This window comes from Bactrocera tryoni, chromosome 2 (genome assembly GCF_016617805.1).
Source record: "Bactrocera tryoni isolate S06 chromosome 2, CSIRO_BtryS06_freeze2, whole genome shotgun sequence".
Classification (NCBI taxonomy): domain Eukaryota; kingdom Metazoa; phylum Arthropoda; class Insecta; order Diptera; family Tephritidae; genus Bactrocera; species Bactrocera tryoni.
Window position 1 is genome coordinate 64487962 of NC_052500.1, and position 21317 is coordinate 64509278.

At 32.6% G+C, this 21317-nt stretch overlaps 4 non-coding genes across 4 annotated transcripts; 2 read left to right on the top strand and 2 right to left on the bottom strand.

Moving 5' to 3' along the window:
- Nucleotides 1–4019: 4019 nt before the first annotated feature.
- On the top strand, nucleotides 4020–4183 carry LOC120769824. The gene has a single exon (XR_005704889.1). It is a non-coding gene; the product is annotated as a U1 spliceosomal RNA (small nuclear RNA).
- A 1992-nt stretch (nucleotides 4184–6175) lies between these two features.
- On the top strand, nucleotides 6176–6299 carry LOC120769865. The gene has a single exon (XR_005704901.1). It is a non-coding gene; the product is annotated as a U5 spliceosomal RNA (small nuclear RNA).
- A 9630-nt stretch (nucleotides 6300–15929) lies between these two features.
- LOC120769863 lies at nucleotides 15930–16070 on the bottom strand. Its single transcript, XR_005704899.1, has one exon. It is a non-coding gene; the product is annotated as a U4 spliceosomal RNA (small nuclear RNA).
- Nucleotides 16071–19924: 3854 nt separating this feature from the next.
- Nucleotides 19925–20138, bottom strand: LOC120769848. Its single transcript, XR_005704895.1, has one exon. It is a non-coding gene; the product is annotated as a small nucleolar RNA U3 (small nucleolar RNA).
- Between the last annotated feature and the right edge of the window lie 1179 nt (nucleotides 20139–21317).

Here is a 21317-nt window from a genome sequence, read left to right on the forward strand (position 1 = left end):
TCTCCCTTTTTGCGGACTGGGTAGAGCACACTTAAATTCCAATCGTTGGGCATGCTTTCGTCCGACCATATTTTACAAAGAAGCTCATGCATGCACCTTATCAGTTCTTCGCCGCCGTGTTTGAATAGCTCGGCCGACAATCCATCGGAACCCGCTGCTTTGTTGTTCTTCAGACGTGTAATTGCTATTCGAACTTCTTCCTGGTCAGGCAATGGAACGTCGGCTCCATCATCATCGATTGGAGAATCGGGTTCGCCTTCTCCTGGCGTTGTACGTTCACTGCCATTCAGCAGGCTGGAGACATATTCCCTCCATAATTTAAGTATGCTCTGGGCATCGGTCACACAATCACCTTTGGGAGTTTTACAAGAGTATGCGTCGGTCTTTAAACCTTGTCAGCCGCCGTTAGAGTTTCGGTTTAACAAAAGTTTTCTTTTAAATGAGTTAAAAGGACATTAAAAATTCGTGATTTATTGGAAAATAAAATCATTTACTTCAAAATAAGTAGCGTTTCTAATTAGCTGTCAACAGCAGTATGTACGTATGATAGCCAAGCGGCAATAAAAGCCATAACCTCACCTCGTATTACATCAGGGAAAGTCCTTAGAAACAGAAAGGCAGTAGATGTAGTGACTGTCGAAAAGCCGCTGCATGCTGTACTAGATTACAGGCTACAAACAACTTACGGAAAACGAAATAGCTGATGAGATTGCCAAAAGTGCCATCCAACTAGCTATCGAACCAGTACAGCAAATACGTAGTAAGTCGCTAAAAGCGATGCATAAAAAAATTTCCGGAATCATCCGGGCTGACAGACGTATCAGGATGAGGTGGAATGCATTAGGGGCATGCGGGGCATCTACTATAAGAACGGAAGAAAAAATAGCAAGCGTTTTACTCACACAGTCTCGAAAGGCTGAACAACATACTGGCATCATATGCGAGCGGTATGAGCATTAATAATTGTGACACTTGTAGATATGAAATCCATAATTAGACATCAAGCCTCACTTAAAGTTCACAAAAAACGTTGGCGTCCTATATGAAGAATATTTCAGCTTCAATTAAACTGAACCACCAAAAGCGGCTACTTTACGTCAAATGTCAAAACTGTTCATTTGATGTGCGATTTTGTAATTGATTGTGCAAAGAAAATTCTTATTTGTGAACAAAAATTTAAAAATTATGAAATACTAATTTTGAAGGTGATTGCAAGTAGACAGCGCAGTGGAAACCACGCTCGTAAAAAGCATGGATTTTATTCAAGCGTAAAAGAAACTGAAACTACATATTTATGAAATCCACTCGGTTTACTCAAGAGCAGTTCAAAATTGTGTTGCTTTTACAGATTTTACTTGAAGCTTGAGATAGCAATTATATCTCTACTTTTGTCGACGTTGGCGCATTATGAAAACATATCTTGTACAAGTATCCCACTATGTTGCATAATTTTTACTAATTTTGCATACATACATATGTACTTCTCGTTGGTGAGTTTTGACGACATCCATTTCTTTTTCGCCGTAAAATACCAAAAAAGTAGTAATATTAACAATTTCATCAAATAATAGAAAATAAAATTTCGTCTCTGTACTTTCAGCTCGTATTAGTAACAATAGTGCTTCATAATTTCCGGAGGTTCGGTAAGATGAACTCTTCTACTCCAGAGGAAACAGACAATTGTAATATGGCGATTGTAAACAAACGTGATTTACTATCTGCTAATACATCGAGCCAATCAGCTCTTAATTTTAGAAATGAACTTTGTGAATATTTAATTTCTTCAGAAATATAATGATGATATGAGGTTGTAATAGCAATAAAGAGATAATATGAATAACCACAATCCTCAACATTTCTTCGGTATGTTTAGGGACAAATGAGATCCTTCTCCACCTGGTCTTTTCAACGGAGCGGAGGTCTTCTTCTGCTTCCCCTGGCGGGTACTGCGTCGAATACTCTCAGAGCTGGAATGTTTTCATCCATTCGGACGACATGACCTAGCCAGCGTAGCCGCTGTCTCTTAATTCGCTGAACTATGTCAATGTCGTCGTATATCTCGTACAGCTCATCGTTTCATCGACTGCGGTATTCGCCGTGGCCAATGCGCAAAGGATCATAAATCTTCCGCAGAACCTTTCTCTCGAAAACTCGTAACGACGACTCATAAGATGTTGTCATCGTCCATGCATTCTCAGCTTACTCAATTGCCTACTTTGCCGAAGTAGCACCTGTGGGCAAGAGTTATTCTACGTTGAAATCGAGGCTAACGTTGTTGTTGGTGTTAATGCTGGTTCCAAGATAGACGAAATTATTTAATCAAAGTTATGACTGTCAACAGTGACTTGGGAGCCAAGTCGGGTAAGACTGTTGGTTTGATGTCAAGAGATATTTTGTTTTGCCCTCATTCATTACCAGACCCATTTGCTTCGCTTCTTCGTCCTACCTGGAGAAAGCAGAACTAACGACGCGCTAGTTATGGCCAATAATATCGATTTCATTGTCGTACGCCAACAGTTTAACACTCTTCTAAAATATTGCATATTCACTATTCAGCTCTACAGCTCGAATCCAGTCGCCTTGACTGAAACCTCGTTTGGTATCGAACGGCTTGGAGAGGTCGTTCCCGATCCTGACGGTGCTTTTGGTATTTTTCAACGCCAGTTTACACAGCCGTATAGTTTTGCGGGAATAGCAAATTCAGACAAAGCGAAATAAAGGTACTTATGTAGCTCCTTTATGTGCTGTCAACAGCAGCTTTAAAATTGACGAATATGCGGTGTGTGTCGATTCTCTTTTCATGGGTATTTTCCAAGTTTTGGCGCATGGTGAATATCTGGTTAGTTGTTGATTTGACAATTCTAAAGCCAAACTGATAAGGCCCGATCAGTTTGTTGACAGTGGGCTTTAATCTTTTACACAATACACTTTTCCGAAAACGTAAGGATTTTGAAATGCCATATCACAGTTCCCTTATACCGAGTTGCTATGACTGCAAGCCGAGTAGAAAATCATTAACTGTCTGTTATGATTGTAGCTTCTCGACTTCGAACCTCCCTTGTGTTTGTTAAAGTGATTTTTTTCCTGCTCACAGGCGGGTGCGTATCTTCGCTGCAACAAAATATTGGTTCAAGTCTAACTTAGCCGATAGATTTATGTATTAGCTTGGCGATTTCCTACGAAACCGCCTCTTTATATTTAACATCTTTGTATTTTTGTCCCTTTTGTCAAAGAGCCAAAGGTTGATGTGCAGCAATTCTATAATTTTTTTCACAATTCTAAAATTAGTGCAAAAGGATATGAAAAATACGTATGTATGTACATGCATCTATTTGTATAAACACTTGCCTGTTTTTCAGAAAAATTACAATTTTGTTTTTTTGCAGCCAACATTTTTCAATGCTCAGCGTTGTCACCGCTCTTATTCAAATTCTATGGACATGAGCAATTTTTAACAATAATTTGCCGTTGCCGCTTTAATTTAGGGACGGCAGTTACGTATAGTATAGGTAGGGAAATGTGGCTTACACAAAACTTATTGGCATTATGAATGCTTTATGTTAATACATACATATGTTATGTGTTACTTAAAGACAATAAAATGAATGCTTTTAGGGCTTAATATACATACATAGTATTGATTTTTATAGTAAAATAAATGAGCACGTACAAAAGTACTTGTTTGAACAAAGAATAAAAAATATTCACAAAATTTAAAATAAAGGAGTTCCAACTGGGTGTATTTAGTTTCGTGCTGACCTACATACACAGTCGCACTTACTCTCATGTCGACCACTCGAATGAGTACACCAGTATTCTTTAACATTCATGCACACCTACCAATAAAATCAACAAGCGCATACGTTCAACATCGTTTAGCACAGCAAGCAATGCAAGATATTTCAAATCAACCACTAAAACTTTCGTTCGCCTATTCTATTAATATCTTGTTGCTGTGTAATTCTCATCTACTTTTAACCAGTTGTAGTACAAGAAACAGCTTGTGAGCGGAGAAAAGCATACTTACCTGGCGTAGAGGTTACCGTGATCATGAAGGCGGTTCCTCCGGAGCGAGGCTTGGCCATTGCACTACGGCTGAGTTGACCTTCGCGATTATTCCTAATGCGAATAACTCGTGCGTGTAATTTTTGGTAGCCGGGAATGGCGTTCGCGCCGTCCCGACATTTTGTAATAAATATCGGGTGATTTTTTAAGAGCTTGATAACTTTTTTTTTTTTTTAAAAAAACGCATAAAATTTGCAAAATCTCATCGGTTCTTTATTTGAAACGTTAGATTGGTTCATGACATTTACTTTTTGAAGATAATTTCATTTAAATGTTGACCGCGGCTGCGTCTTAGGTGGTCCATTCGGAAAGTCCAATTTTGGGCAACTTTTTCGAGCATTTCGGCCGGAATAGCCCGAATTTCTTCGGAAATGTTGTCTTCCAAAGCTGGAATAGTTGCTGGCTTATTTCTGTAGACTTTAGACTTGACGTAGCCCCACAAAAAATAGTCTAAAGTCTACAGAAATAAGCCAGCAACTATTCCAGCTTTGGAAGACAACATTTCCGAAGAAATTCGGGCTATTCCGGCCGAAATGCTCGAAAAAGTTGCCCAAAATTGGACTTTCCGAATGGACCACCTAAGACGCAGCCGCGGTCAACATTTAAATGAAATTATCTTCAAAAAGTAAATGGCATGAACCAATCTAACGTTTCAAATAAAGAACCGATGAGATTTTGCAAATTTTATGCGTTTTTTTTTTTAAAAAAGTTATCAAGCTCTTAAAAAATCACCCGATATAATGGATTGGAATTTAGGTAGATTCGGGAAGTTTAGTGATAATGGGCGGAATTGTGACAATTAAGCAACACTTTTACTTGTGGCTGTGATAGTAGTATTAAACCAGTGAAGCAGAAGACAATAAAAGTAAAACAAAACTGAACAGAAAATGCTCTCTTTTTCATTAACGTACAAAGTAAGTAAATGATAGTCGAAAAAGGCTTTTCGTATGTCTAATTTATACTTCAACTTATTTTTTTTATATTTATTGGATGCCGAAGGCCCCAGGTCCTCGAACGTGCAACGGCGCCTATCATCATATAATCTAGTTTTTTTTTGTTTTTAATTAAAAATTTAATTTGTCATTCAGTTAGCAGTATATACTACATTGGAGTCTAGAAACTAAGAGTTTCCAAATTTAAATTAAATTTAAATTTTTGTTTCAACGCCAAAAAGGAAACATTTAATCTTTATTAATACTTTTTATGTGCTCACACTGAAAACCGGACACCTACTTACATATGTATGTATGTACTTATGTATGTATGTATTTACATTGTAATATGCTTATTAATACCATAAACAGTAATTTAAAACGGGTATTTTTTCCGTTAGCGTCATTGACAGCTTATAGACGGCGTATTATGCTTTCCACCAGAGTTTTACAATATTTTAAATCGGTTCTTTCTCATTCTTCGAGTACACATTTTTTTAAGTTTTGTAGATTTTGCGGATGTCGCTGGGCCACTCTCATTTTATAATTTTCTCTGTTTGGCTTCCACCATACGAAAAGCAATCCATCCGAACCAAACATATTAATTTTTGATTCACCCGTGAATAATAATTTAAAAAAAATTAATATGCATCTCTATGCATAACAAAAAGTATTACTTTTTTGTTGTTGTTGGTGAATTCAGTTGAAAATTTACATATGTTTTTTTATACACAGGAGACTATGGATTAATATAAAACCCAAAACGCACTACTTTTAGTTTTATATCCATTGGAAATGCAGTACGATGTGTTGAGTGTGAGCCACTGTATTATAAAATTTTCCTAAAATGCTACAAACTTTTCAGTCAATCAACAATATTGCTAACAATATTAACTTTCCATTCTTTTATGCTATCGCTTACTCACTACACTGTGCCAGCTGCGAGCACTGAACAATTGTTGTTTCGGGCATTCCGCTATGCGTTGGCAATGCTCAGCAAACAAAAACAACGCGTTAAGTACACGTATTCATACATACGTACTGTGTTTTTGTTGGGTAGGTTTCACAGCACAACTAGCAGGCAGTTAACGTCTTTCGTTGAATATCATTTTGTGCTGTACTTCACAACCGCTTCATGTGCACGTGTATACTAATAGCAAATGTATGTGTTGTTTAAATTACTCTGGCTTCTCTTCAGTTGTCGAATAAATCTTTCGCCTTTTACTAAAGATTTCCGTGGAGAGGAGCACTCTAATGAGTCTAAAATAAATTTTTGAAGGGTTCGTAACTCTTTGGTTGCGAACCGATTATGAATACATTTAAGTCTGTAGAACTTAATATGTGTGCTTAGTTTGTTGTATTTTTTATATACTCTTTCTTACGCATGAGTATAACCTGAAACTAATCGAGATACATAGATAATAGAGGGTTATTTGTATAGTGAACCAATAATACCTAGTTCTATTAAATTATGACACATTTATTTGTTTTAAAATGAATAAATTTTGTAGTTTTTTTTCTATCCATGTCAAAGGACGTATATTTAACCTTAAATTTATCATATCAAAATATTTTTTTTTACACAAAAACGAATTTATGCTAAAGTTTAAAATGGGCATAATTTAAGTATATCAAAAAAGTTTACGTACAACACTAATTGATTGATTATTGATATAAATCAAAAGTAATTACAATTACTACTAATTTTGTTGCTGTAATTGTCCCTAGATATCGATGTATGCTCCCCACTCAATTTCTATTATTATTTCCGAATATTTTGACCCACTAAGTCCATGATCTTTATATCCCCCCCCATATATTAATATCAGGATTTTCGAACATCCGGCTGACTTTACTTTATGTGATTAGTTTTTTAATAAGTGTCGTGTTAATATCTAGTGATCTCGGCGACATTTGGTTTCAAAAAAACGGCGCCACTTCCTACACATCGCATCAATCAATGGATTTATTGAGAGAACACTTCGGTGAGCAGGCAATTTCATAGTCTATGCGGACAATCCCGCTTCGATGCAGGACTTGAAGCCAAACATCACGCGTGACATTCGCCAGTTTTCAGTCGAACCAGTCACGAATGGACCTTCATAAGCAGTATGCTTCGTGTTGAAATGTGAATTACCCTTAAACTTTCAATATTTCGGCACTTGTTTTTCATTCCTCCTTCAGGATTTCCATATAATATTTCCTGTCCATAATGCCGGCTATAAATTCCAGCGCACCGTTGCCTGCACCGGACATACAACTCCACACAATTAATTCCTCCATGTTTCGCAGCACCAGCAAGGTTTCCTTATTGTAGTTTAGTGTTGGGCTTTCTCCAGACCATCAGATTTAAATATCTTGAACTTACTCTCTCCTCAGATGAGTACAGCGTCGCAAAAGCTCCTTGGCTTACTTAAGTACTCATTCGCATAAACTTAACGCTTCCTTTGGTTCGCTTTCGAAATGAGATGTTTGCGTCTAGATACGCGGGAATTGTAATTAGTACTCTCCGGACCATTATTGGATGAATATATTTTCCTCTATTATTGCGGATTTTTCAGCCTTCTCCGTGGACGAAATTTAAAAAAATCGATGCTAGAAGAGTACAATGACCTCTACTGACCGTACAATGACCTATGATTGAAAAAGAAAGCCAACATTACGGTTGTAGTTTTAAGACTCGGTTTTATCGATATCAACTCAATAAGTTAAAAAAAGTTTACGTTGAAGTGTGGTCGAATTTCCATTTTTTTCGATATTATCGTTTTTAACTGGGGTTGACTAGTTGTAGTTTTTAGGGAAAATATTAATCGAAAATGAATAAATACCCTTTATATGTACATATGTATGTAATTAATAACAAATACATAAATATTGTAAACGAATAAAAAACATATTTTTGGTTGTTTTATTTTTGAACTTTTTGCAGTTTTTATTAATTTTTTTGGTTTGTTTTCATGAGATTTTTAATGTTTTTATTTATTTTATATTCTTTTTGTAGTTTTTTTTATCATTTTTCAGTTTCTTTGCACATTTTATTTATATATTACAATTTTTTTTTAAGTTCACAACATTTAAGCTTATGAAAATAGTTGCTTGTACGTATGTATACATATTTATTGAATTAATTATTATATAATTTGAATTATTGTTTTTTATGCTTTAAATAAGGACGCAGGTGAATATAGTTAAGAGCAGCAGGGTTGTAATTTAAATATTTTAATTATATAATAATTTTTTAAATATAATTATTACAATTTATAATTATTCTCTTTAATTCAATTATTTTCTTTAATTGCAAAAAATCTATTGTGCTAAAATTTCAACATTTTCACGAACCAACTGTAAAAAAAAATTATTCGTTTCACTGCGGTCGCTATCTGCTCAAATCTACCAATTAGTTGTTGTTTTAATTAAAAATATATTCGGAACTATTGCTTTTATTGAATTGTATTTTTATCGAAAAAATGTGGGTTCATATTTGTGAATTTGAGTTAAATTTTATTATTATTTTATTGCACAACAAATTTTTTTGATACTTGGTTTGTTTCGATTGAAATATTTTTCAGAATTTCTAATCATCACCTAATATCATGGCCAATACTTTCGAAATAAACTTTTTTTGAATCAATTTTTATGGTATGTCAGCCAAGGCAAAGGCCAATATTCATTAAAAGTAAAATGTTTTTCAGATCTTTTCAGAAACTTTTCAAAAAAAAAAACTTTCGAAAAAAATATTTTAATTAATTTTTATGGTATGCCAGCCAAAGAACAAGCAATACTTATTAAAAGTAAAAATTTTTTTTTAAATTTCCAAATATTTCGAAAGTTTAAATTTTTTTTAATTTGTCAGCAAAAAGAAAAATATTCATCAAAGTACAATATTTACCAAAATTTCAAATTACAAAACTTTCGAAATATTTTTTTTTTAATTACAAAAGCAATATTCATTGGAAGTAAAATATTTCTCAGAATTTCAAAAACTAGACTAAGACTAAACTTTCGAAAAAAAATTTAATTTATAAATTATAATTAATTAATTTTAAATTTAAATTGAATAAAAATTAATTTTTATAAAAATGGTTCAATGTCGATTCAAAGACGTAAATTTTTCTTTAATATGAATTAGCAGTGTTTGACTGCGCTGACAAAAATACTTTATATATGTATGTATTTCCAAAATAATAATAATGTACATAAATGTATATGTACATACATACATATGTATTTACCATATATAATTTTTATGAAAAAATCACTTCATATTTATGTACATATTTTTTCAAAACGCAAAAGCATCGGCTTGATAAATTAAAAGCTAATAACATATTTATTTTCGCTGATTACATTGCTGCGCCAATAAGGAATGTTCAATTAGTTAAAAAAAATTTCATCATTTATGTTATTAAAAAAAAAATTTGTTATAATTTTATTTTTAAATTTATTGTATGCACAAATTTGTTTTTTTTATTATTCGAATTATTAATAGATTTCAACGCCATTGGATTTATTTTGTTATTTTAAACACATTTTTTTAAGTTACATAATTATTATTTATTATTATTAATATTGTTGTAATAAATATTTTCAATTTTTTGTGCTGATGTAACTTTTTATTATTTAAATTATTATATTATGTTTTTGGTAAATCCAAAACAAGTTTTAAAATTAATAATTTAATTTTATAATTTCTAATTTTACATGGAGTGGTAAATTTCTACATACAAAATGTAACTTCAAAAACAAATTGTTACAAGTAAACTTTATTAAAAAAATATTAAAAAAATATATAAAAATAATAATTATTAAAAAAGATATATAAAATAATAATTATTAAAAAAAAATAAAAAAAGAAATAATTTATAAAAAATATTAAATGAACTTAATGAAAAATTAGAAAAAAAGTTGTAATTATGGTACGAATTGGCAAAATGATTTGTTTAAAGTTGTTAGTTTTAATTAAAAAACAAAAACATAAAAATAAAAAAAAATGTAAATGTAAATTTAAAAAAAAAAATTTATTGTATATAATTGTAGGAATTTGCGAATTGATTTATTAAGAGCTGTTATATTAAACAAAAAATTAAAACACTAAAAAAAAACTATTAAAAAATTCACTTTTTTATATAAAAAATATATTTGTGTAATTTTTATTGTTACACTAATTTGCAAGACTTAAGACTTGTTATATTTAATTAAAACTAAAAATTATTGAAAATTATATAAAAAAAATTAATAAAATTTTTTAAACAAAACTTTTTACATTTTATTGAAATACATACGAATTTGCAAATTGATTCAATAGAAGTTGTTGTATTAAATAGAAACAAAACAAAAAGCAATAAAAAAATATTTAAATAAATTTGAATAGAAAACTTTAGTTCATTCATTTTTATTCTTATACAAAATTTCAAAATTTTTTATTAATAGTTGTTACATTTAATAACAAAATAAAAATAAAATAAAATAAAAAATATTGGAAATTAAATTAAATTAAAAAATATTTTTTGCAAATATTTTTATAAGAGCTAAAATTTTTGTTAAAAATAATACTAATAAAAAATTTTATTGAAAATTAAAAAAAAACTACATAAACAAATATTAAAAGAAATTTTAATTGAAAATTTTAGTGTTTTCATTATTATAGAAATGTACAAATAGATTTATCAATAGTTGTTACAATATAAAAAAAGAAATAAAAAAAATTAAAACCAAAAATAAAAAAAAAATATAAATAAACTTTTTTAACTCAGTTAACCCCAGCGTGACCATACGGACACGCAAGGAGTAGTAGTTGAATTAAAAAAAAAATCAGAGCTCACCCAAACAATTTCCTTTGAACTAGCTTTTTCCATGTAAATAAACATGCGCGAAGTGAACTGCGTTTAAAATTTTTCAGAAAGTATCTTTGTTTCGAAGTGAGCAGGTGTGAAAAAGTTGAAAGAAAAAAAGATGGCAAAAAATGCGATTTTTGAGAGAAACAAAAGGTAAGTACCGTAATATTTTTTGAAGTGTGTTGTTTTTAAAAGAAGTTAAGTTTCAATTTGAATAATAATAATGTGAAAATATATGACAAATATATTTTGTAAAAAAATAAAATGTTCTTGTTGACCATTAACGGTATTTTTTCCTGGTGTGACCATATGGTCACGCTGGGCTAGATTAAAAGCTCATTTTATGTAACGTAATTTTCGTTCAAATGAATTGAAAACTTTATAATTCGTGGTAAATTCTTTCCAAATTTTCAGACGTTTAAACACACAAGAGGTTATTTACTATCTACATGACTTTTGTGATAGCGATGAAGAAGATTTGCCCCCTGCTCTATATATCTTACCACCGGACAACGAAAATGGTGCAATCAGTGGAGAAGATGATGGTGATGAAGGCGACGTAGGTAAGCCAGAGGATATACATATGTGTTGGTCAATTGAAGGCACCTTGTGTGTTAGTGATGAGCAGCGGTAAGAGGGTTTTAACGATTGATAATGATGATGAGGAGGATGACTTGGAAGTTTCTGATTCTGGGTTGATCGACATATTAGAAAACTCTACTCAGAACTTGCAAACTAATTTGTTAGAGGAACAGGGCGAAATGTCAATAGAACCGTACTCATCACAACCTGAAACGTATGTCAGCGGCTTACGAAAAGTGAAACCTACACCGTCTTCAGTGCCACCGCCACTGTTACGTAAGGAATCACATTTTACGTGGGTAGAAGATAACTCGGACGGATTGATCCCCATTTTCCCTTCACGAAATTTTGAAGACTGTAAGGTGAAGCCTCATGAGCAACTTGAAAAGTTTTTTGACGATGAACTCATAGAGCACATTATAAACGAATCGCGAAGATATGCAATTTTTCTTGGTAAACCAAATCCTCAAATTACCAGTGCGGAGCTTAAAGTTTTCATAGCCATCTTGTTGGTCAGTGGATACAATGGTCGAAGTACGTTCAGGTCATTTTGGAGCGTTGACAATGACATGCGCAATGAGATGGTATACTTAGCTATGCGTAGAAATCGATTCGAGGAAATTTTGAGATTCTTACACTTTGAGGATAGTTGTAAAAAAATAACTGACGGAGATAAGATGTGGAAACTGCGGTCCTTAACCGAGCACTTAAAATCAAATATGCTGAAGCATTGCCATCCGGAACAATAGCTTTCATTTGACGAGAGCATAATATCATATTTTGGGCGTCACGGATGCAAGCAGTTCATCAAAGGAAAACCATTACGGTTCGGTTATAAAGTTTGGTCCTTGTGTACGATATCGGGATATTTAGTTAATTTTGAAATTTATCAAGGAAATAATCCTCGTGCCAATAGTACCAACGAGCAAACATTTGGAAAATGCGCAGCTCCACTGCTGAATATGATAGACGATTTTACACCAGCGGTTCAGAATCTACCATTTTCCTTCTATTTTGACAATCTTTTCACCAGTGTTCCTCTGTTAGTTTACTTGAAAGCTCGAGGATATACCGCAACAGTTCGATACTCACAGAAGCAAAAAAAATTTATTGATGTTCCAGGGCCATTAGTTATCAGGGAGTACAATAAAAATATGAGCGGCGTAGATCGTATGGATCAGAATGTGGGCTTGTAATGAATAGGTATAAGAGGAAAGAAATGGTGGAATAGTATCTTTACATAGCTAGTTGACGTTTCAGTACAAAATAGCTGGCTGCTACACACATCAGTCTACCCAGAAATACCTCAGCTCGAGTTTCGGCGACAAATGGCCATTTACTTTTGTAAACACTTTGGTGACCGCCCCAAATCAAAGGGTCCTCGAAAAAGGTCTTTGGAAGGAACAGCAGAGGAGACATTGAGACATGATGGGCTCAATCATTTCGTTCGTCCATGCGAAAAAAGAAGACGTTGTGCTGCCGATTTGTGCGTTTCTGTTGGTAGAATCGAGTGCTCGAAATGTAACGTTGGGATTTGCGTAAAAAGTTTTGAGAAATATCATATGCCATCTTAATTATTAAATAGTACGATACGGTATAAAATGTTTTTATAAAAAATAGTTTTTAATGTACATTATTTTAATAAAAAATAGTTTTCAATATATACTTAAATAACTGTTTAAATCATTTTCACACACTTTTTTAGTTGAAATACATATGTATGTACTTATGTGGGTAAATCTTTGCTTTGCTGCCAAAAATACCGATGTTGTTGACTTAAACTGGAAGATTCAAAGAAACTGTGTAATGGCACCTGACTGATTGTGACGCAGCTATCGAAAACAAAGGGGCAGAATGCTTGATTCTACGAATTCCTCTGAGTTCTAACGATTTGCCATTTCAGTTCAAACGTATTCAGTTTCCAGTGAAAATTGCATTTGAGACACAAGGATAGTCGCATACTGTATGGTATACATTTGGAAATGCTATGTTTTTCACTCGGCCAGATATACATACGTGGCCTGCTCACGAATTGGAAAACCATCTTTTCTATACACCGGCACAGAAACCAAAAAATGTTGTTTATCAAGCTGCGATATATTGAAAAAAAGTGAAATGATAAATTCAACTTTTCATTTCTAAACACATAATTTCACGCAGGACAACGACTGCGGGGTCAGCTAGTATAAAATAAAATGAAAAAATAAAAAATATAAAAAACAATATAAAAATAACTTAAAAAAAATTAGACAAAATTAAAAACAGAAAGAAAAAAAATAAAAAAAAATTTTTAATTAAGTAATAAATAGATTTAAACAATTAAAAAATTCTAAAATAAATACAAAATTATAAAAAAATGAAATAAACAATTAATAAAAAATTTGATTCTGTATTATTAATATGTATGAAAATTAACTAATATTGCTACAAAAAATATAATTTAAACACATAAAAAAATACAATATAATTAGATTGAAAAAAATAAAAACAAATCTACAAAATACAAAAAAAAAATTATTCAAAAATTAAGTAATATTACCTCTAAATATGTATAATAAAAATTATAAAAATAAACTTAAATTTAAATGCAAACAAATGCACGTGTATATAAAAAATAGAAGAAAACAACAGACAAATAGAAACGAAAAAACTTGCTTCTTCTTAAAAGCATGTTTAAAAATTGAGTAAATTAATTTTACAGTTAAAAATAACAAATAAAAAATTAAGAAAAAAATTAAATAAATAAAATCAATTTTAAATTATTTAAATACAAAATAATAATTGAAAATATTAAAAAAATAAATAAATAAGAATTTAAAAAAAATGATAATTCAAAAAAATTATTTAAAAACATAATAGAAGAAATGATAAGAAATAAAATTAAAACAAAAAATGAAAAACAAAATATTTTAAAAAATTTAAGAATATAAAAAATAAATTATAAAACAGAAAACTCAAAAAAGCGAGAAGCACAAATTTGCCTTTGCATAACCAAAATATTTAATAATTAAGAAATATAACTACCAGCATTGAAATTATTTTTAAAAAAGCATTAAAATAATTTTTTTCATTTTTTTTTGTGTAAAAAATGTACAATTACATAAACCAATATTTATCGAGAGTATTTTGAGATAACATATGTATATGTACATATCGTGTATATAAAAATAAATTGACCATTCTTCTTCTTCTTCTTAATTGGCGTAGACACCGCTTACGCGATTATAGCCGAGTTAACAACAGCGCGCCAGTCGTTTCTTCTTTTCGCTACGTGGCGCCAATTGGATATTCCAAGCGAAGCCAGGTCCTTCTCCACTTGGTCCTTCAAACGGAGTGGAGGTCTTCCTCTTTCTCTGCTTCCCCCGGCGGGTACTGCGTCGAATACTTTCAGAGCTCGAGTGTTTTCGTCCATCCGGACAACATGACCTAGCCAGCGTAGCCGCTGTCTTTTAATTCGCTGAACTATGTCGATGTCGTCGTATATCTCGTATAGCTCATCGTCCCATCGAATGCGGTATTCGCCGTGGCCAACGCACAAAGAACCATAAATCTTTCGCAGAACTTTTCTCTCGAAAACTCGCAACGTCGACTCATCTGTTGTTGACATCGTCAAAGACTCTGCACATAGCAGGACGGGAATTATGAGTGACTTATAGAGTTCGGTTTTTGTTTGTCGAGAGAGGACTTTGCTTCTCAATTGCCTACTCAGTCCGAAGTAGCACCTGTTGGCAAGATTTATCCTGCGTTGGATTTCTAGGCTGACATTGTTGGTGGTGTTTACGCTGGTTCCAAGATAGACGAAATTATCTACAACATCAAAGTTATGACTGTCAACAGTGACGTGAGTGCCAAGTCGCGAATGCGACGGCTGTTTGTTTGATGACAGGAGATATTTCGTCTTGCCCTCGTTCACTGCCAGACCCATTTGTTTTGCTTCCTTGTCCAGCATGGAGAAAGCAGAACTAACGGCGCGGGTGTTAAGGCCAATGATGTCAATATCATCGGCATACGCCAGCAGATGTACACTCTTATAAAAGATGGTACCTTCTCTACTAAGTTCTGCAGCTCGAACTATTTTCTCCAGAAGCAGGTTGAAAAAGTCGCACGATAGGGAGTCGCCTTGTCTGAAACCTCGTTTGGTATCGAACGGCTCGGAGAGGTCCTTCCCGATTCTGACGGAGCTTTTGGTGTTGCTCAATGTCAGTTTACACAGCCGTATTAGTTTTGCGGGGATACCAAATTCAATTCACTATCAAAAATAGTTTATATATTTATAAATAATAGCATTCGACTCTGACTTTGAGTTATTTTATGAAAATTTCAAACATATTGAATTATAAAAGTTGATAATTACTACAGTGTAACGGTATTGGCAACACTGCGTTGCGAGAGAGCAATCAGCTGACACGTTTCCACGATTCTGCGTTTTTGACTGGCTAGCCTATTAATTACAACAACACCAATCCACTTAACCTACTTTTGAATATAACAATATGTGAAATTTATTCATTAATAAGCCCTCTCGGACTTCCAAAAATTGCCTTGGCGGACGGTATTTCACGTCCTCCACGGCGGGGTATTGGTTAAAGTTTTCAACTAGCAATAATCGCACCTCGGTAGAACCTCATTGGTTACGATATCGCCTCTGCGCAAAGCTAAATTAAAAACGCCAACAAAAAATACTTCATTGCACATATTTATTAACCATATGAGAATTGCAAGTCAGTACGTTGTGCGTGACACAACCATGCCTTGCATGGAATAAAAACTAGATAAGCAAAGGGACAGGCAAGCGGTGAGCAGGTAGCGTAAGTTAGGTGATTGGTTATTTGATGACTGCTTTGGTTTATTTCTGGCACTTGGCAACAAACAAGCAACAACAATTTAAAGAGAGAATACCATATATAAAATACCTGTGTGTGTGAATGTGTGTAAGAATTTTTCGCATTTTGTTTGCTACAGCTCATTAATAAAACGTTTACGTGGTGTTCATTCAAGTGCTTCATTTGCAAATATAATTTGCACGTTTGAGGTTAAAAAGTGGATAAAGTTGGAAACATGCACAAGCATGAATGTATGTTTGCAGTTATTTCATAGCGACAGAGTACTTATAAGCAATTCACTATAATGTGTATGTGTTGATATATGCATGTTTAAATTAAAATATTAATGTGTCAATATGTACATTTTTAAATTCTAAACAAGTTCCTTTATTTTATAATTAAAAAAAATAATAATAATTAGAAAGTTTGAAAAAAGTAGAATTAAAACAAAAAAATTAAAATAATATGTCCCAGGTTTCGAACCGGCGACCCAACGAGCATACATAGTACGTGTGGTCTTGACAGACGACAGCGCTAATTTGCACTAACTTGCGCATTTCATCCATGTTATTTGAGCTATAGCATTGTAGGACTTAAGTAGAATTTACATAAATAAGTACATATGTATGTATGTAAGTACGTCATATCACATCTCCGCTTTGCGTATATGGCGATCTTCTCTCAAGTTTTTGAAAATTCGAAAAAATTACGTACAAACTGTGTCAAAATTTCCTGGGCAATTTTTAAAATGATAAATTTTGTTTTATTCATTTTAGGCTAGTAGTAAAAAAATAATCCTTAAAATACCAATATGAGCAAAACCTTACATCAGTATAAAAATATTGCGAAAATAACGGTATACTTGTGTTATTCTAGAGGAAGGGTTAAGAATGCCTTGCAATATATTAAATAATATAAAATCTTTCAAAATTTGCCCCGTAAACAACCGAGAAAGACAACACTAACGACGATAGACAAATAGTATGGATGAACAAGGTGGATCCCTTTGCGACGTCAAGGAAAGAAACAGTCCGCTGTAGATTACAGGTAAACTCCGTAAATAGGCGAATTTCATGACGCAAACCGAACGTATAAAAAAGAACACCATAGCCTTCATTTGGGAGAGAGCATCAGCAAAAGGATTCAAAGTTCGGGGATCTAGTGGTATGGAGTGGTTAATACAAGTTTAATGTCTTTGGGAATGAAGGTACACTCTATGTCAGGCGATCACCACTACAAGAATCAAGCCCACAATATAAATATATGTATGTATATAATGGAAATTACGCCGATGATTTAACACTAGCTTGGATTTTTTAGCTGGATAACGACCCAAAGCACTGCTCCAGGGTGGATAAGGACTGGCGGGAAGAAAACCGTCGTAGAAGGTTACATTGTGGCAAATACTAAAGGATGAGTAGGACCAATGTAGCCATTTGTACGTGCAATGAGCAAACAGTGCAGGGAAGTGATTTTGCAAAAGGTGTTCCCAACAAAATACTATACTAAATTTGTACATATATCATTACCGACATAAAATCACGAAACGCAAATCATTATACATACATACATATGTATGTGATACATGGTAGTTGGGATCGTACCGACCCAATTTTATCTATTTTCTCATACATACTATTAAGATGCCACATACTAATGAAATGTTCCCTGGGTTTCATTAATTACACCGGACAACAAAAAAAATATTTTTTTGGGGGTTTCTGTTCTCATGCTTGAATTCTGATTCTAGACATTGAAAAACACTTAAATATTAATCTTTAGTTCTTTAAGTTTGCTTTGGGCTGATCTACATCGATAAGTATATTTGGGGTTTAATACGAGAGAGCTCATATGAGCATAAAAGAAATAGAAAAAATATTCACTTTTAGAGAGTAATTTCTTGTTATTTTAAATTTATGTATATATTATTGTTTATCACACATCTTGAATAAAAACGACTCTTGTATCTAAAAAAAAGTTTTCTAATTATAATCTATAGTGAATTTGTAGACAAAATATAAAAAATCATCGAAAAATTGCTCTAATTTCTACGAAAGCAAACTTTAATCGGGAAAAAATTTTTTTCCTTATTTTTGTCATAGGAGAAACTAAAATTTAACATGTAGATGTCAGACACAAAAATCATGTTGACCGGTGTTATTATTGGAACTTTTATAAACATATTCGGTCCGATTTGGATTGGTCATAAGGTGGCCTACTTCAAGCGCATTCATTATTCGACAAAATTTTATCCCGATACATTCATTGGTGCTTGATTTCCATACCGGAAAGTGGAAATCTCAGTTGGAATTTAAAAATGGGTTATATGGCAAGTAGGCGGGATTATAGTCGAAAATTCCTTATCGCGCACGTCAGATACCATTTTATTGGGTTTTCTATTACTTTTATTACTTTTATGATAATATACCTTTTGAATAATTAGTTATTAAATAAATAATAATTAAACATTATCCTCATTTTTTAGCTTGAAATATTTAAATTTTTTCTGGTACTTATGTACATAATAATAATAAAAATAACATGAAATATTAAAAACTTGCAACTGTTTTTATTTAAAATTAAAAAAAAGTATTAGTATTCAAATTTTTAATCTTTATACAAATTTAGATTGATCATACGTTATTTTGTTTCGGAAATGAAAATTCAAAATAACGTAAGACACCTACTATAAAATTTGCTTAATTTTTTCATTATTTTTTTTCTAAAATATACTTATAGGTTCATGTTAATTCAGATTTGAAAATTTTGTTTCAATATCTCAAGTGGTTTTCTTTTTATACGGTTTTTTGCTTCTCCTGTAAACCTACGAAAAGTGATGTTACGTTATTTTGCATTTCAGGTGACGATATGTATGTATGTATGTACATACTTAAGTATCTTGTCAAATGCAAAAGTTTTCCATACAAGAACTTGATTCCGATCGTTCAGTTTGTATGGCAGCTATAAGTATGTTATAGTGGTCCGATATCGGCAGTTCCGACGAATGAGCAGCTTCTTGAAGAGAAAATGACGTTTGCAAAATTTCAAAACGAGACCTTAAAAACTGAGGGACTAGTTCGTATATATACAGACAGACAAACAGACGGACATAGTTTAATCGACTCAGCTCAACATACCGATCACTTATAGGGTTTCTGACGCTTCCTTCTGGGTGTTACAAACTTCGTGAAAACTTAATATACCCGTTCAGGGTATAATTAATTATTTATATTAACTATCGTAAACCAAGAATGATAGAGTACAAGATTGCGCAGATGAGAGGCAAAACATTTTTCGTTCTGCGCATCTAAGTACGTCACACGGCTCATAAATTTCGTGAAATAGCTTTAGTAGCAAGTAAATATTGCTTGTTAACAAGAATGTTAGAGTAGCAGAGTTTATAGCTGCCGTGTGACGTAAGCAATTGTATGTTTAGTATAACGGACCTGCGTAATGCGTAATCTCTTTTCTATCATTCTTGATCGTAAACTACATATTACTAGCAATAGACTATCGTCGTATTTCGATAGTTCGCAGCTCAGTTCACATTTCTATAAGAAAATCAAATCACCACTAAATATCACACCAAATCAATATATATGTACACATCTATAAGTAGTATGTACATATGTATGCTTTCATATATTTCTTTTACACTCTTGAATTTATTAATTTAAAATTTGTTTAGACCACTCAGAAGTCGTTTTATCCGTTAAAACCGAGCGATCATCGAAGAAACATCATCTCAAATATGTCATATGACAAAATTAGTGATGAAGTTCATAAACCTCACGCTGTCGGATAAAACGATATACCTCCTCATCGTGGGTGCTAATACTTTCGATTTGCAAAGAAAGTAAATGAAGACTGACTACAGAAATGATCCTGTGAAGTATAGTCTTAACCTCAACACACCAAACGCTAAATTCTTAACATGAACTGGTGATAAAGTGGTTGAGAACTAAGGCAAGTGTTCTGAAAGCAAGAAAATATACGAAACGTTTATAAACGAAAGAGGTTCTATATGAATAAATCAAACAACAACAAAACCTATGAGAAAATCAACCACAAAGCGAACTACACACAAGCATTTTACTAACGCTTCATTAAATTTAGTGGTGGCTGACGCACAACAGCCGAGCGGAATAAAGGCGTGTGTATGGCTGTATGTTTGGACGTGTGAATTTGCCTACAGTACTATGGTTAGGTATGGCACCCAGGTAGAAAGGTAGGGCTGAAATACTTACGTACTCGGTCCGTGATGAAATGAGGATTTTCTGTTTTCTTGCAAAGACGACATTTTGGTAAATTTTAGAAATTTTGAAAACTTCTTTACACGAACATACAGATATGGTAAATGGCTTAGTAAACGACGTGAGTAATTGCTGCCATAGCCGTATTTTTTAATATTTCTTCATGAAAGCTTAACATAACATTCTTCAAATGTCAAACTATAAGGTATCATTGGTTTTTAAAAATATATGTATGTACATATTCCAATTGTTTCATAAAAAACGGAATTTGTTTCTCAAGAATTAACTCTACTCCCCCTTAAATTAAAGACGCGCGACTACACTCCTCTGAAAGTCAAAGAAAATAATGCATTTCTGATTGCCCGGTTTTTTATAGTTACAAAATGTTCCAGGCTCGGAGTTTGAACTTATCAAAAGAAGATCCAAGGAGACTAAATAGATCTCTTTGGCAAAAAGAACATTTCGCTACTGCAACAAGAATCCAAGAAGTTCTAAAAACGTGGAATATAAAATAAGGAGTTTCGATAAATAATTGAAGTATTTAATATTCGATTAAACAGTTTCGTGGTCATTAATTTTGGCTAGTTGTATAAAGGGACCTATCTTAGAACAGTATACTGTTAGGCTGAAATAGGATAAAGAAAGCACTAGTGTCAAAGGAAACAATTGGCTGTCGTTTTATAAACGAATTTAGTTGTCAGCTGTATAAGATAACATACTTATATTCTAGCAATTTTGGCATGGTATGAATTCCTGTCCCAATAGACTATCGGGAGGATCGTGAATTATAGTAAACATTTAGCACATTTGTAGTTTAACCCATTGCTT